Genomic DNA, 15,100 nt, shown 5'->3' on the forward strand with positions numbered 1-15,100 from the left:
GCAGAAAACCGGTTTCCACAAAATCTGTACAGCAATTATTCCAGTAAATCAACTTTTGTAAAAACAAAAAATAATTTTAATTTGCAAAAATGTTACCCAAAAAAATTAATAAACAATTTCCAACAAACTATCACTCTACAGTATCATATTTAAATCTATATACAATTAAATAAAGTCAATAAAAAAGAGCAGCACAATTTTTCTGATTTGAAAATAAAAATCAGTGACCCTCCTCACAAAAACAAAATAAAAAATTTACTAAAACATCGGCAAGAAATAAAAAAAAGAACAAAGTTTTAAATGGAAGCAATTTAGAGTTGCAGGAAATCTTCGTTAAATTTTATGTTCGAAACCATTAAAATTTCTGCACAATTTAACATGCCTTGAAGCCATAAAATCACATTCTAACATGGAGAATTATCATTTCATCGTATGTGATTTAGATTTTAGATATTCTAAGAAAATCGACAACCTTGCAAACAGAGCGGAGGAAAAAAATCCTGCACATTGCCTGCATTAATATTTAGAAAGGGAATGTCAAAAATGAAAATGAAACACATTTCTCATATCTTCATATCTACGAGAATTATACCAAAACATAACACAAAAATTCCCATGTTACAAATAATGATAAAAACAAAAAAATATTATACATGTATGTAATAAAAATCAGGATAATTTCAATAATATAATAATGATGCCAAAAGAAAAATATATATATAATTTTATACATATATAAAAATATATATATTTAAAACAAAATAAATTCTCATGTTACAAACAATGATAAAAACGATTAAATAACATGTGAAATAAAAAAATCATGATAATTTCAATAATATAATAATAATACGAAAAAAATATATATAGAAATATTTTCAAAAAAAGTGTCGTACAGCTTACCTGTATAAAGACAGCTAACTTCCATCCATCAAAAACTTCTTTCATTTGTTGTCTAGGAGTCTACAGGATACAGTTTCCCCCAATAATCTTCCCTACTTCACTGTAGGTATCAAAGACAAAATACCGTCTGCTTCTTTCACAGGTTCTCCCCTAAACATTCAAAAATATCCAATTAATCAAGATTTAACAAGCATCTATCATGATCTAGGTATCAAAATTATTGCGAATTTATCAAAATGTAAATTTTGTGGAATCAAATAAAACACGGGGAAATATAATCGGCACCTTCGCCACTAAAAACAGCGGGATTGTGAAAACGGTAATCATTGGAAAAACCATGAGAATCTCTGCTGCTACTACAGAGAGTCAATGAGTAGATGATTAGGCCAATGTAAATGTGTCTGTTTGATTCCTGTAGATGATGACTACATGTTAATCTTTACTTGTGGAGATTTGACGGAGGTAAAACAATATTTCGAATAAATTGTTGATGACAGTTTTTCTGTTTAGACAAAGATTAAAATGTAATGTTTAAAGAAATGAAAAATGAAATTAGAAACTTTGCAAGACTACACTTTTATTAAGGTAGTTAGATTTAAGTAATATGGAGTAAATAATTTTCCAAGTACAATAACTTAAATGAGGAAATGTAAAACATAAATTTTCTTTTTTTTATTATGGAATTGATTTTTTTCTAAGAACAACGAATCAATTGAAAAAAGAATTGAGGAATTGTCAATTTTCAAAGCAAAAATTGTATTTATGTATTATTATGGTACTCTGCAAAACATCAAGAACTCTGAGTTACAGTGTACATAACAGAAACTATATAAAGTGGGGACTCAAAGACAGATGAACATACAGATGGACAGTACATAAGCCGAGGCCCACATGGATGATCAGGAAACCAAATGTGTAATCCTCCTGAAATAAAGTCGTTACTTACTTACTACATACGTACTTATGTAACAGACAGTGTGATTTTAGTATGCCATCCTTCGAGGGTATAATAATTTGCTAGGACATGAAGCAAACAATTATTTGTCATTTTTTTGTTTGATATTGTCAAATTAAATGTTTCTGGTATTGTTTGGAAGGAACAAATGAAAGGCAGGATAATAGCTGGTGGAATCATAACATTTATTTGATAGAGGACAATTCTGTATGACAGATCATTATTGAACGATTCCATTGCCTCTTAAATAACAGTACCCTCATAAAATACCCTCATAAAATACCCACAGATATAATCATAACACTGACAGTGCAATACATGAAATCATCTTTAATGTGTTCCCCAACACCGTTTCCGTGACAACAAATTTTGAAAAAATGATAATGAAATAAATATAAAATGATTGCAGATAAGAGGTTATGTATGTGATTTGTTTAAAAGGTAAAAAAGATTGTTTTTTTCTTTATTGTATAAATTAATGTGAGAAAATTGCTATTTTTTATATCAAAATATGTTTTTTATTCTTCCATACAATTATCAAATGTATAAAAAAAAGTGTCATTTTTATAGTCTATATAAAAAGGTAATGAGGTGTAGAAATTGAAATTATATTAAATAGTATATTCAATAGTGATGATTTTCATTCAGATAAAAATTAATAAAAAAGTTTAATATTAGAAGATGTAACAAAAATATTTTTCTTACTTATCGAAGGTCAACTGAGTATCAATTTAAACCAATGGGTGCAGCCAGACCGACTTGAATGTCCCCTGCAGTCTGACGAGACTCTAACATTCTAGTATTTATTTGTCCGATTAATTTAACATTTTGATACTGAAAAATCTTCACCTTTACCAACCCTTAATAATACTTTGACTGACTTGAGAAAATTTTAAAATATGTACTGACTGAATAGCTAACAACGCAGACCCTTGATGATCAGTTGACTTGGCACCGATGTGCTGGCTCATCTTTGGTCTACACTAGTTGTACATAGAGCTGTCATCGATAGAGACAATATCGATGTATCGTTGATATTTTTTTGTCGATCGATAATCGATACACATTTTAAAAAATCGATACTTTTGACTTATAAATTAGATGTCTAGAAATTATACAATTCACCCAAAATATATGCAGAAACAATTATTTATATCAAATGTGATGCTTTTGTTATATAATGGAATTATTTCATAGCAATGGTGACAAAAAATATTGTCTAGAAAAAATCATGCAGTGGACAAGACACTCATGTACAGAACATGTTTTTGACTGAAATCATTGAAACAGGTATGAAAATGAATGACAGACAAGTGAGTATAGGATATTATCGATATATCGGTGTATCGTTGATTTTAGTTACTTGATATCGATATATCGTTAATATGCTTTGCTCTGAATCAATGACAGCTCTAGTTGTACAGGCAGAACCAGTTGATGTAAGCAATTTTAGGATTATAACTAAAATATAGAATCATTTTTATTAAATCTAATGGACTTCAAAAACAAGTCAGTTATGTTTGCATTGAACCTTTCGACATCTTGAATTTGACTGAAAGTTTCAAATCTTGCTTGTTTATTTATTCTGTGAAGTCATCGTAAAAGTGAATTATTCAATTTAATCAAAAATGATTGTAAAAATAATTTGATTTGCCAATTTTGGTTTTCACAGCAACCTTTTCAAGTTCAGTCAACCTGAACTATGATAAAGTAAATATAAATATCCTTGATTAAAGAAAAATGTCATTATGTTGATTATATTCATTTGTAATTTTGTTGTTGTGCTTGAAATATCAAAAATTGCTACACACTAAGGTGATTTTTCAAGGAGCTCCTTCCCTGGTCCAAAAGCTTAAAAGTTTGATAATCTAACATACAGTGTAAAGTATCCCAGCAGTTCCCGTACAAAAATCGTAGTTACTTAAACATTATTTTTTATTACGCTCACTCACCAAAATTTGAATGTTACACATCAATATTCAGCTCGTCACACAAATCATGGAAATTCCATCATGTTCTAAACATAGAATAACCCTTAGTTATGAGGCCTCATATGGGGTACCGAAATTATCAATTATTTTGTATGAAGAGAAGTAGTTCCCGTACATAAAATCTAACCCATTATAATTATACAATTTTATTATATCGGACCTATTTTTCATTTACAATTGTTGAACAGACCATTATCTAAAAGATAAATAGATGTAATTCAGGAAATAGAGCGTAGACTAAACGCGGGTATCTATTACCCGGTACCGTTACCCCAACGCATTTACAGGCAATAGCATGCTTGTATGCATGATATTTTACGCATCAAAGCCATAAAATTATTAATATATAGTAATATTGGTCAAACATTCTGCTAATTAAACAAGTTTTCATCACATTGCCTACTTATTTGTAAACAGGTGGTATTAGTGGAAAACCCTTTAACAAGCCTCACGTGTAAGTATTTTTGCGCATGCGCGCAAGGACGGAATCCCCCAGAAAAAACAAGGTCACGTTTTGACGACGCACAGGTGAAAGTGATTTAAAATGAGACTTTATATACGTACTGCCGAACTGACACTTAGATTTTGTCTCGTTTATGTATCTGCTTGATTTGAAATGAATTTTTGATGAATGCAAGTAAAAATCAAGCGTTTAAATGAAAAATACGGGTACTGCTTCTGTACGGGAACTGCTCGCATGCCAGTACCGGTATAATTGTAAAAGATTAAAAAAAATATACTCAGAATTAAATCGAATTTAATGATGGTTATACAGTAATGTTTGAATAGATAACATCATAAGTAGTCCTGTATTTCTTGATGTCCAAACTTAAAAATTTATTAAATCGGATTCCTAAAAATTAACTTTCTGCTGGAAGTAATCTGTAATTTAGCCAATATATTATAACAATATATTAATTGTTTTCTCCCTATACCCTCTATTGTAATAGTGCACAGTTATTTTGTCTTCACACATTTTCTACCTTATAAAAATGACAACAAATATACCATTTTACCGTTTTGAGAAACGTTAAAACATGGATTAGATTGTCGACTATGATCTCAAATTGACGCTCTACAAGTTAATCTATTTGTAACTTTTATGTCAACACGAAAAATACAATCATCAAAATGATCCCCCCAATTAGCTACTTTAGGCGCCAATTTTTTCTTTTTTCACGTTTTACGAGTCACAAACCTTACTCGGGATTATCTGGGGAAGAATCTCTGAACCAAACTATTCCTTTAAGACATTAAGACTGATAAATATTCGCAGTGCCATTTTTTTTTTTCATCATATACGTCTAGATCAGAAATGTTATTCGAGAGTTGCAAAAAAAATATAAAGTCATCACAAGAATCATTCAATTAACAGACTCCAAAACATATCGTGAGGTGAATTTGTTCTCGTATAATGAAATCGGAACCAGACTGTTTGATCTTCTGCTTTTCTAGAAGCAGACGGAACTTGTATTATTTAAATCTTTACAATGTTAACCCTTAACCCGCTGAATTTCTTAAATGGACATGTTCAGCTTCTATTTTAGGAATCTTCCATTATCAATTTCGGTGGGAAGACGGACAAAACCCCACACGTCAAAACCCAAAAACTCTGAAAAATTAAAAGTGTGGGGTTTTGTCCACTCTATAAAATTCATGTGTGGTGAATTTTGCAGACTCGGTTTGACTGAGTCTGTACATGAGGGATAATTTAAAAGTGCAACAAGTTCCTCACGCACCCTAGCACCGGTATTAGTGGTACTTAAAGCTGGAATCAATGATCCTGAAGGACCAGAAAAATTGGCAGGAAAAAGCTTATCATTTTCAGTTGTAAATAACGTCCTGCTTTAAGTCAGGAAAAATAAAAAGTTTTTTCTAGGTTTTTTTTTATTTTAAAGCCCTAAATTTCAAAAACAAACATGATGGAGACTGTTAAATGGCACAACAATTGAAGTGGTTCAAATTGTATGTCTGTAGCAGGTGTACCTTTATTCACAGACACACCCTCAATTGTAGCTCGCAGTTTGCTCTCAAATTGCATGATATGTTTTTTTTTTTTGGAATCATTACGTAACTTACACCATGAGACATTACATTGACAAGAACATTGGCAGGTGCTCTAGCAACCATGACTTGACAGATTTTCAAATACAGATGACAATAGATTTAACTATAATAATCTCCTGTAATAATTGCTTTTAAACTAGAATCCAAGTATTGCTTTATCATTGACTGTGTTCATTTTGAGAAAACAAAAATCAAGATAAAGAAAACTATACGACAAAGCCCTATAATCCAAATGGTGATTAGTCCAGTGTTCCTTCCCCTCACACTGTGTTTCCGTACTAAATGTAGGCAGAGAACAAGACTAAATAACATGAGGCACCAGTCTCAAAATGCAGCATTTTCATTGGTCTATTTTCAAATTTAAGCACAGAATCAGCCAATCAAATTTCGAAATTTATGACTGGTTTACTTTCCTCAATTCTGATTCTAAAACAATAATCTTGCGCCAAGAATGTTTGAACCGACACTGCAATCGTAATAAATAACCTTAGAAAACCATCAATAATTGTCCTACAAATATATAAACACATCTCTTAAATTATTGCTATTGATCTTAGAACTACAGGACTGAATTCTCCCGAATATTACTTCCCAATTTCCTGTGATATACTGGGCCGAGCTTCAACCTCGATAAAGTCAAATCATTAATAATTCTGTAATCGTTATCTGAATTAATAGAAAATAAGATATAAATATCATACAATTGTCAAAAAACTCAGGGATCATACAAATGTAATTTATACAAAATGTAATTAAGGGGAATAACAATCCAATAAACAGAGTAACGATCTGGATGTTAAAGAGAGGAATTTGTATCAGTTTATTTATACAATTAATGAAGTTATACAACTTAAATTAACCCTTGCCATTCTGGAACAGTAAGTGATCAACCTTTGCCACCAGTATAAAGCCAGGCCAGCCTGAACCATCTGTCAGTTTGGCCAGGCTCTACCTTATTGGTTGTCTAACTTATAATTATCATCTTAATGTCCCCTAAAAATGATAATATACAGATTCTAAAAATGGTATCTGGACAAGTCCCTTTAAAAAGTTCAGCAGGCTAACTAAATTCCACAACAGAAACTAGCCAACTATGATGGCAAACAAATGTTTGACAATATAATCCTTTTCCTAGCAAGTATCAAACAAACAAAAAATGCTGAAAAGCTAACTTTATTATTTGAACAGAACCTTCGGCAATCAATATTTTTTGCTCAGTGGTGTACAGCATTGCATTAAGTTCCTTGTCAGCTCTTCGTTGGCCCCCGGTTGGAATGGTCCACGCAAGACAGGATTTCTATCACTTGTATAATTGTATCTTTGTGTTAAAAAGCTTGAAATGTTTTTAAGAATAGACATATCAAATGTTGTTGTTTTAAATAGTTCTGTATTGTTTTGCTAGTTGTAAGTGTTCTCATAACACTTAAGGTCAAAGATTGACTTTTATGCTTTTCTGGGCGAATGACCCACCAGGAGTCATTTATTAGTATACCAGGCCATTGAATAAAACATGCATCTAAAAATCATGATTTGGTGGAAAAATGCCCCTAATGTTTCTTGTTAAACTTAAATCATTTGTTTTACAGACTTTCTTTCAATAGTGATTAGCATACTGGACCGTCAATCCAGAGACTCGTGGTCGGACTCCAAGGTGTGGCATGCCGATATTTCGTATGTCAGTTTTCCCCGTATAATTTCCCGCTCATGGATGTCTTTCATATAATATATATTTCATATACATGAATACAAAATTATATTCAACATATTGTATACATGTTTTAATGCTTCCGTCAGCATAAAGTTTAATATAAATTTGCACAACCTCATATTTATGATAAATATTTTTGTTTAAACATACACACATCTGACTTTGTTGAGATATCAAATGCATTTCTGATGTCCTTTATGCAATGTTTATATTATTTTACAAACAAACGTGTTCAACTGCACGTTTTGATAAAAACAAACTTTTTTTACAATTTTTAACATAAACAGACTTGTGCGAACACACATATATTAAACTTCTGAAAGGGACCCAGACGAGGCAGAAGTTACTGAAAATGTTAATACATAACTTTATGACATGTCAAAATACTTAAGAATGTAATACTGTAAAATTGGTCTCTTTTATTAAAATGAAAATTAATACAGAAATTTTCTGCTAACAATAATTGTGTTTATATATAGATAATGTTACTGTCATGACTAGCCAATGAAAATCTTTGTTACAAATGTGTGTGTAATTAAATAACAAGTCTGCATATCTCATATGAATTTCATTTTCAATAGTGGCTAAATTTTGTCTTTATAAATGTTGCTTGATTTTTTTTTTTTCAAATTATTATCAACATTAAAATAAACAAAAACAAATTCTTACCCTTTATTATATACATCCTATGAATAATATTAGTTTCCAAACATGAATGAAAATTAGCACTTCAAAAATGAAATATATATTAACCTAATTCTTTTTTTCCAATTCAGGATAGTTGCAGTACTTTTATTGTGTTACCTAGCAACCTTAAAAAAAGGCCTTGAAGAAATATTGTCAATTTTGATGTAATTTCAAGGCTCAGATAACACGTCACTGCTCATGTAGAAAGCTCATTACTACTCGAAAATGTGAAAAACTTTCAAATTAAACGTAAACACCCTCTTGACTTCGAGAATGGAAATCTTTCGATACTGCCATACACGCCAATATCTTAACCCCCGTAATGCTGCGATATAATTCTCCGTCGCTTTCAGCGATTACATCTAGTTATGGAAACGATGTAACATTTATTTAACTTGTAAAAAGAATTATCGTTGTTCATGGGGAGTTTTTTTCTTTAATATAAAAAAAGATGCTTCAAGGCGATTTATTTAAAAATGGAATGAAAATTGAAAATTCTTGATTTTTTTATTTTTAAAAATGTTTAATCTTAAGATAAAGTACATGACTGATAACTTAAAATACAATTTACAATGAAAATAATTTGTGTTTATACCTTAACAAAATGAGAATATAAATAGAAATATTGAGTTTTGTGGCTTGATTCTTGTTTGATAATTTGACCCCTACTGAATTTTAATGGACATGTCCTGCTTTGAATTTGGTACTGCTCATTTATAGTTTCAAGGGATTTCAGCATAGAAAAATATAAAAATAACATGTCAGCAGACAACAGTATTAAACAGTCTTCAAAATTATTTAAAGTGAGATTGTTTAATTTTATCAGATGTTCATCATCAAATATTGGAAAAGATAGGCAAATAGTTTCATCCTAAAAGTTGGTAGGAATCTCTTGAATAATCTATTAGAGGAAAAACTTTTCAACCAAAAAAAATCTTCAAAATTACTTGGAAGTGAGAAGGGGTTGGTGAAACAATTTTCAAGTGGATGCCAGTAATTTAGCGGAATCCCCTAAAAGTGTTGATATGCTACACACGAGAGTACATTACGCACATTTTTTTCATTGCCAGAAAATCTTACGCCACTATTCTGACAGGCGTACTGTAACATTTTACGTGTAAAAAAACGTAAAAAAAATCATCGGGGCAGCAAAAAATTAGATACGCCATGGAGAGTTAAGGAAATCTGTCATTGAGTCTTTACGTCAACAAAAAAAAGGCAACAGGCAAGTATTTCTCTAAGAATAACAGTAAATTAACGTGCTGACAGGACCTGTCACCAGTACCCTATTCGCTCATTACCGAGAAATTTCACAAGTGAAAAAACAACATAGATTTATTATGTAAGTTTTTTTTGGTGGATAATGTATGAAAACACTAATTGCTATAATTCAAGAAACAAGAATGGCAAACAGAGAATATCTGTCAAAATAAACACGTTTGACAGCCATGCAGGAAGCTTTGTTTTCCCTAAACATTTCATCCGCAAAAAACACAGCTACTATAAGTTAACTTCTTCTGTGCTTGTGTGCTATCAAAGAGGTCTTGAAGTTAAATCTGGGGATAATGTTCTGGTAAAATTCTTTCAAATAACATTACGCTCATGTTTCAAAGTTTCACAAGAAAAAAAATGACAAATAAAAAAGGAATAAACAACAAAAATAGAGAAAGACGGAATCTCTTAAAGAAAGCCCAACACGACAAAACTGAAAATGTTGCAGGTTCAATTTGTTAGAGCCTCAGTTCATGGACAAACAGGCTCATGGATGTAACAATGTTAGCATAGTTACACTTACTGCCTAGGGAACAAAAGAAATGAAGTATTTCATGTAGTACAAATTCTGATTTCTTTTTTCATTCTGTTTCAATCCATATCGTACAGACACTACTTGATCTCATAACAATTTTACTACCTCCCTTTATCAAATTGTTTTATATTTACCTCCCTTTACAAGATTTTTTTTTCATTACCTCCCTTTACAAAATTATTCTATTGTCTCTCTAAACAAAATTTCAAAGAATATAACGAGAGTAAACATCATCAAGCTGGTATTTATCATTTTTCGTATCGATAATTTACACTTCTCTGAAAATTGCTCCTCCAAAAAATAAATAACGTCTACCCATAATGCCTTGATTGTTAGTTGGAGAAAACATCTTAACACTTTGTGTAATTTCCATAAAAATCGGCTCAAAATTTTGGAAAACTACGTCTTAAATGAATACAGGCATGCAAGCATCACTTTAACGCCTCTCGATGAAAAGAGCATGCTTTACGAGCCTGAAACATGTTAAATGTGCGTTAATACCGTTAAATAAATAATATTTGTGATACCGCATTTTAAAGACGTGATGTTATTATGTCGTTATAAAAGCGCCACTTTACAAACTTTCATAGATTTATTTGCACTATTATACAATAACAGGGAGAAAAAACAACAAAACAGACTAAAATTCTAGAAATAATGTATCACAAGGAAAGGCGGCATCCGAGAGGCATAATCAAATTTTCAAAATTTCAATGTGAACATTTCAAAACCAATATCTCATCGGACAGTATAATTTTTATTGCATTTATTTTCATCATTGAATCTCCAATTTCAATATCGAATATCTCTTCATTTATATTCATATTAAAATTTGTCCGCAGAACACAGGCTGTGATACCATGTCAGTTATAAAATTGATTGTTTGCTGGTTTTTTTTGGCTTCAGGGAGGAGTATTCAGAACAGAGGTAATTTGCCAAATATTCATTCCTTTTTTTTTCTGTTAAAAAATCTTAGGGAAATCTGACTCTTAAAAATTTTACACACAAGAGAAATTAAAAAAAATTGTGTACTGCAACAAAATCACAAACAATTTGTGTGTATGTTGTGTTAAAAAAATTGTGTACTGCAACAAAATCACAAACAATTTGTGTGTATGTTGTGTTGTTTGTATGTTTAGGTGCTCATTGACCACTATACAGTGACTCAAATTTCATATCTTTGGCTAATACTCCATGGAAATTGCATGGAAGAAAATTATCACCACTTTACTTAAAATTAACACTTTAAGGGCTAGGCTGATGACATGTCCAGGGTCCGTACTCAAAAGCTGCTCCCTTGTTGTGCTTGAATGAGTGGATGGACTCTCATTAAGTCTACATACATAGGTATAGTGGCTAGTAAAATTCTCTGAAGGTTAACTTGATGCTGATGGAAAAAGCCATGTGCTCAATACCGGTGGCCAAGGCTACAGGCTCTATACAGTGGTTGAAAAGGCAACTGGTGGCAAATGCTAGGTTAGTTTTGGTACCAGCAGCTTAATTCAGGACTACAGACTTGAAAAAAAATCTGGGGACTTTTAATTACTGTCTTTGTTATACCTTGAATGAATAAATTAATATGTTTTGCCTACAATTTTTGTCTGAGTAACTATCATTTTTACTTAAAGAATATCATTAATTTAAGAATTTCTGACAAAATAGTGTAAACATAAATAATGTTGCCATATCTGATTTGAGTATTTTAATGTATTCTATAAATTTTACTCAATATTATTATATAACATCATATTTTTCAAAACTTTTCTCACTTTTGATAACTTCTTTGAGTCATGTTGTATGATCAGGATTGGGGGTGTTTCTGGGAAATGGTATCATAATTATGGTGTTTAGGGGGTGGAAAGCATAATGCTAAAGGAAGTATATTAAATGTATCAATTTATTTGATGAATGTTTATTTTTTACCAAAAGAATTCACATATTTACAGGAAAAACTACTTTCCAGTATGTGGGAAGTTGAATAATACTGTTTATATGATAGCTTAAGTCGGTCCGCAATAATCACTTTAATGCATAAAATACATTTAATTCGGTTTCAATTTCAAATTCTCTTCCCATAATACACTCATCGGTTGATAACAATTGCGTCTGATTTCCATGTGAATGCGCTCGGCATAATATATCAAATTTGATAATATTTATACTCCATGAAAAATCTCTTTCCATGTAATAAATCTCAAGAAATTCAAATTCCAATGAAATTACAAAACCCACCAACTTTTATGCCCGTTAAACTTAATAATATTTACAGAAATCTGAAAAGGAACTGTAATTCATTGCTAACATTTTTGCTTTACAGAAAGTAACTACTAATGTATTACTTAAAAGTGAAAAATTTGATATTTAAAGTTTATGAGACTCTTAAATTGGCCACCTAGCCGCTATGTTTTATTGCACACCACAGAAATTTCATGTGGGATTAGTTGTCGGCACTTGTGGAGAAATTGGTCCATTTATTTATAGCAGTTACTGGTAAGTAATCAAGTGCAAAGGCATAGCCAGACCTGTTTTTTGGCTGAGACAAATAAGGGTGGTCCGGGGGCAGGCTCACACAAAAATATTTTTACCTAGAAACTGCAGTGAAGCCTGTTATATTGATAGGCCATCAAAATATCTGTTAAAATAGTAGTTAAAACAAGAAAAATAAACAAAGCATATTAAATGGTTCCTACCATAAGTGAAATGTCATGTAGAAAAATAAAACTTTTTTTTCTTCTCTCTATGTTTCAAACTAGCTAGTCCAGTCTTCTTATAACATATATGAGTGGCGATGATGGCCAAGTGGTTAAGACATCAGGATCACTAACCGCATGGGTTGAAACCCTGTCAGGAGCAAGCCGTTGTTTCCTTGAGTAAGAAACTACATTTATTTCTTAGTTCTTGTTGGTTCCAAAAATGGATTTGTGAGTGTTTCAATAACCTTATAGCTTATATTTGTCACAGCAATAGAATGTAAAGAATTTAAAGCCAGTCTACAACCACGATTTTTTTTCCAGAAAAAAAAAAATGTAATTAAGAATCCATTAGCTTTAAATTAAAAAAAAATAGTTCCGGAAAAAAATAAAGTTTGGTATAGAAATTCAGACAAAAGCTTAGATTGATGACAGTAATTTAAAGAAAGAGAATGCAATTGATGGCACTGATGGAAGTGAATGGTGTTATTTTGTAAAAAAAATCGATACTTAATGTTGCAAAAAAACAACATCAGTCATAGGGTTTTAAGTAATTATGACACGTAAAACATTCGGCACCCAGAGGACCTCCGTTCACAGTGCGATTATCAACCCGATATCAACTCGTCCCACCACCATTTAAAACCAGAGATCCATTCAGAAGATTTCATTTATTTACGATCATCAAGGAATTCCAAATAAGGTCATGCATGTTTTATTCTGTTTATCTTTTAACGCAACTCGGTGGCATATTTCTTTTTTGGTCATGAATAGTTGATGAAAAATATAATCAGTAACATGTGTTGCTTTTAATACTTTATTGCGACCCTTTGTATTTTGTCTTGTGAACTGGGTTCAATGAAATGACTTTCAACTTTGATATTTAGCTTACACATGGCACTGGAAAGATAAACTTTTTGTGAAGTCTGACTAAGTTATGAACTATCTTGTGGTTCAAAGCATGTTGATTTCGATGGAGGTTGATTTTGTGATTTGTTCATTGCATAGATTCTCTTTACTTTCATTATTTAGAAAAACTTTATGTATTTGAAAAAGCAGGTTAAAATTTTTTTGATTTTGATTTATTAAACGGCCATTGTGTAACCATTTTTTTTCTGGTGGAGATGGCTGTAACGTAGGTTTGGTTGTTTCGCAGGAAGGTTACTTTGGTATTTAAATGATTTTTTAAAGCATCTTTTTTATAACACTCTTTAAAAAATCTTCTAAGACAGGTCAATGTTACAGTTTCTGATTTGATATTGACAGATGATCTAATTCCATATTCCATCCATCCATAGCCTTTACTTATTTTGTTTGGAACGGTCCCAATTTATTCCAAAAGAAAATCAAGTGGGTCCAATTTCAGCCCAAAAAAAATCAAGCACACTAACCGACTTTCAAATTGGAAGCAAACCCCAAAAGTTTCTTTCCAAAAGGGTTACGAAAGTTAAAAACAAATATTAAAACATGAGAATTCCAACAATCAACCGGTACTAACAAGCGAACTTTAGCGAACAAATATTTCTTTCAGAAAAGCAAACTGTCTTCAAAAAATAAAAAATAAACTGAAATTTCAGTTTGTCTCGATTCAATCGGACAAAAAATCTTCTCCCAGGAAATTGAGTAGGCTGCTCCCTCGAACTTCAAGTATCACTGGATCATCTTTTAGCAGAGGAAGATTAGATTTTGTCAATAGATTACATGGGGATACATTATATTTCTGCATGTTCGTGCAAGATTAAAGCATGTATCAAAGATTAAGTCAATACAGAAATAATTGTATTTTCTGCCAAATAAACTCCCTCTTATGTGACCTTTTAACACCGAATCTTTCTATGTGAGTCACGTTTTCTTCAATTAGGGATCTATGCACCGTTGTTCGACCTAGGAGACACCGAATTAACGCAGCAAATTAATATCGCAAAAATGCCAAGTCCAGTTCTAGACGAGCGGTCGCCAAGAAAAACTCATTCCTCGCACACATAATGCAATTTCGTCCATATCTTTGTCATTTTTATCATATTTTTGCAGAATACCAGAAAAAATTTGCATATGTGAAAATATTGTCGAGACCTGCGATGGTTTATTGTCGAATAAAAGATGAGGGCTAATAAAGCTCTGATGGAAGTGAAATTTGTTAACTGAATCTGTAATAATGACATATTCGAGACAGTTATTCTGTAATTGATCTTCATTTAAGAAACGTTTCTTCGTTAGGCATGTAATAAAATGCAATAACACTTAAACAAAAGACTAATCTAGGCAAAAAACCTAAGGAAACCAATTTATTAA

The 15,100-nt window shown here is 31.4% G+C and overlaps 1 protein-coding gene across 2 annotated transcripts in view; it reads right to left on the bottom strand.

Annotated features, from left to right (window-relative positions):
• The window catches only part of LOC132749646 (protocadherin gamma-A11-like), a 122,291-nt gene that overhangs the window by 75,504 nt on the left and 31,687 nt on the right, over positions 1-15,100 (bottom strand). Inside the window, exon 2 of one of the 2 annotated variants that reach the window (XM_060739492.1) lies at positions 904-1,053. The gene's annotated coding sequence lies outside the window, so the exon portion shown is untranslated. Of the gene's footprint in view, positions 1-903; positions 1,221-15,100 lie in introns of those variants that run through there. The other variant, XM_060739491.1, reaches the window with a different exon arrangement.

Source organism: Ruditapes philippinarum, unplaced genomic scaffold (genome assembly GCF_026571515.1).
Source record: "Ruditapes philippinarum isolate M1 unplaced genomic scaffold, ASM2657151v2 ctg2115_1_1_1_1, whole genome shotgun sequence".
NCBI lineage: Eukaryota > Metazoa > Mollusca > Bivalvia > Venerida > Veneridae > Ruditapes > Ruditapes philippinarum.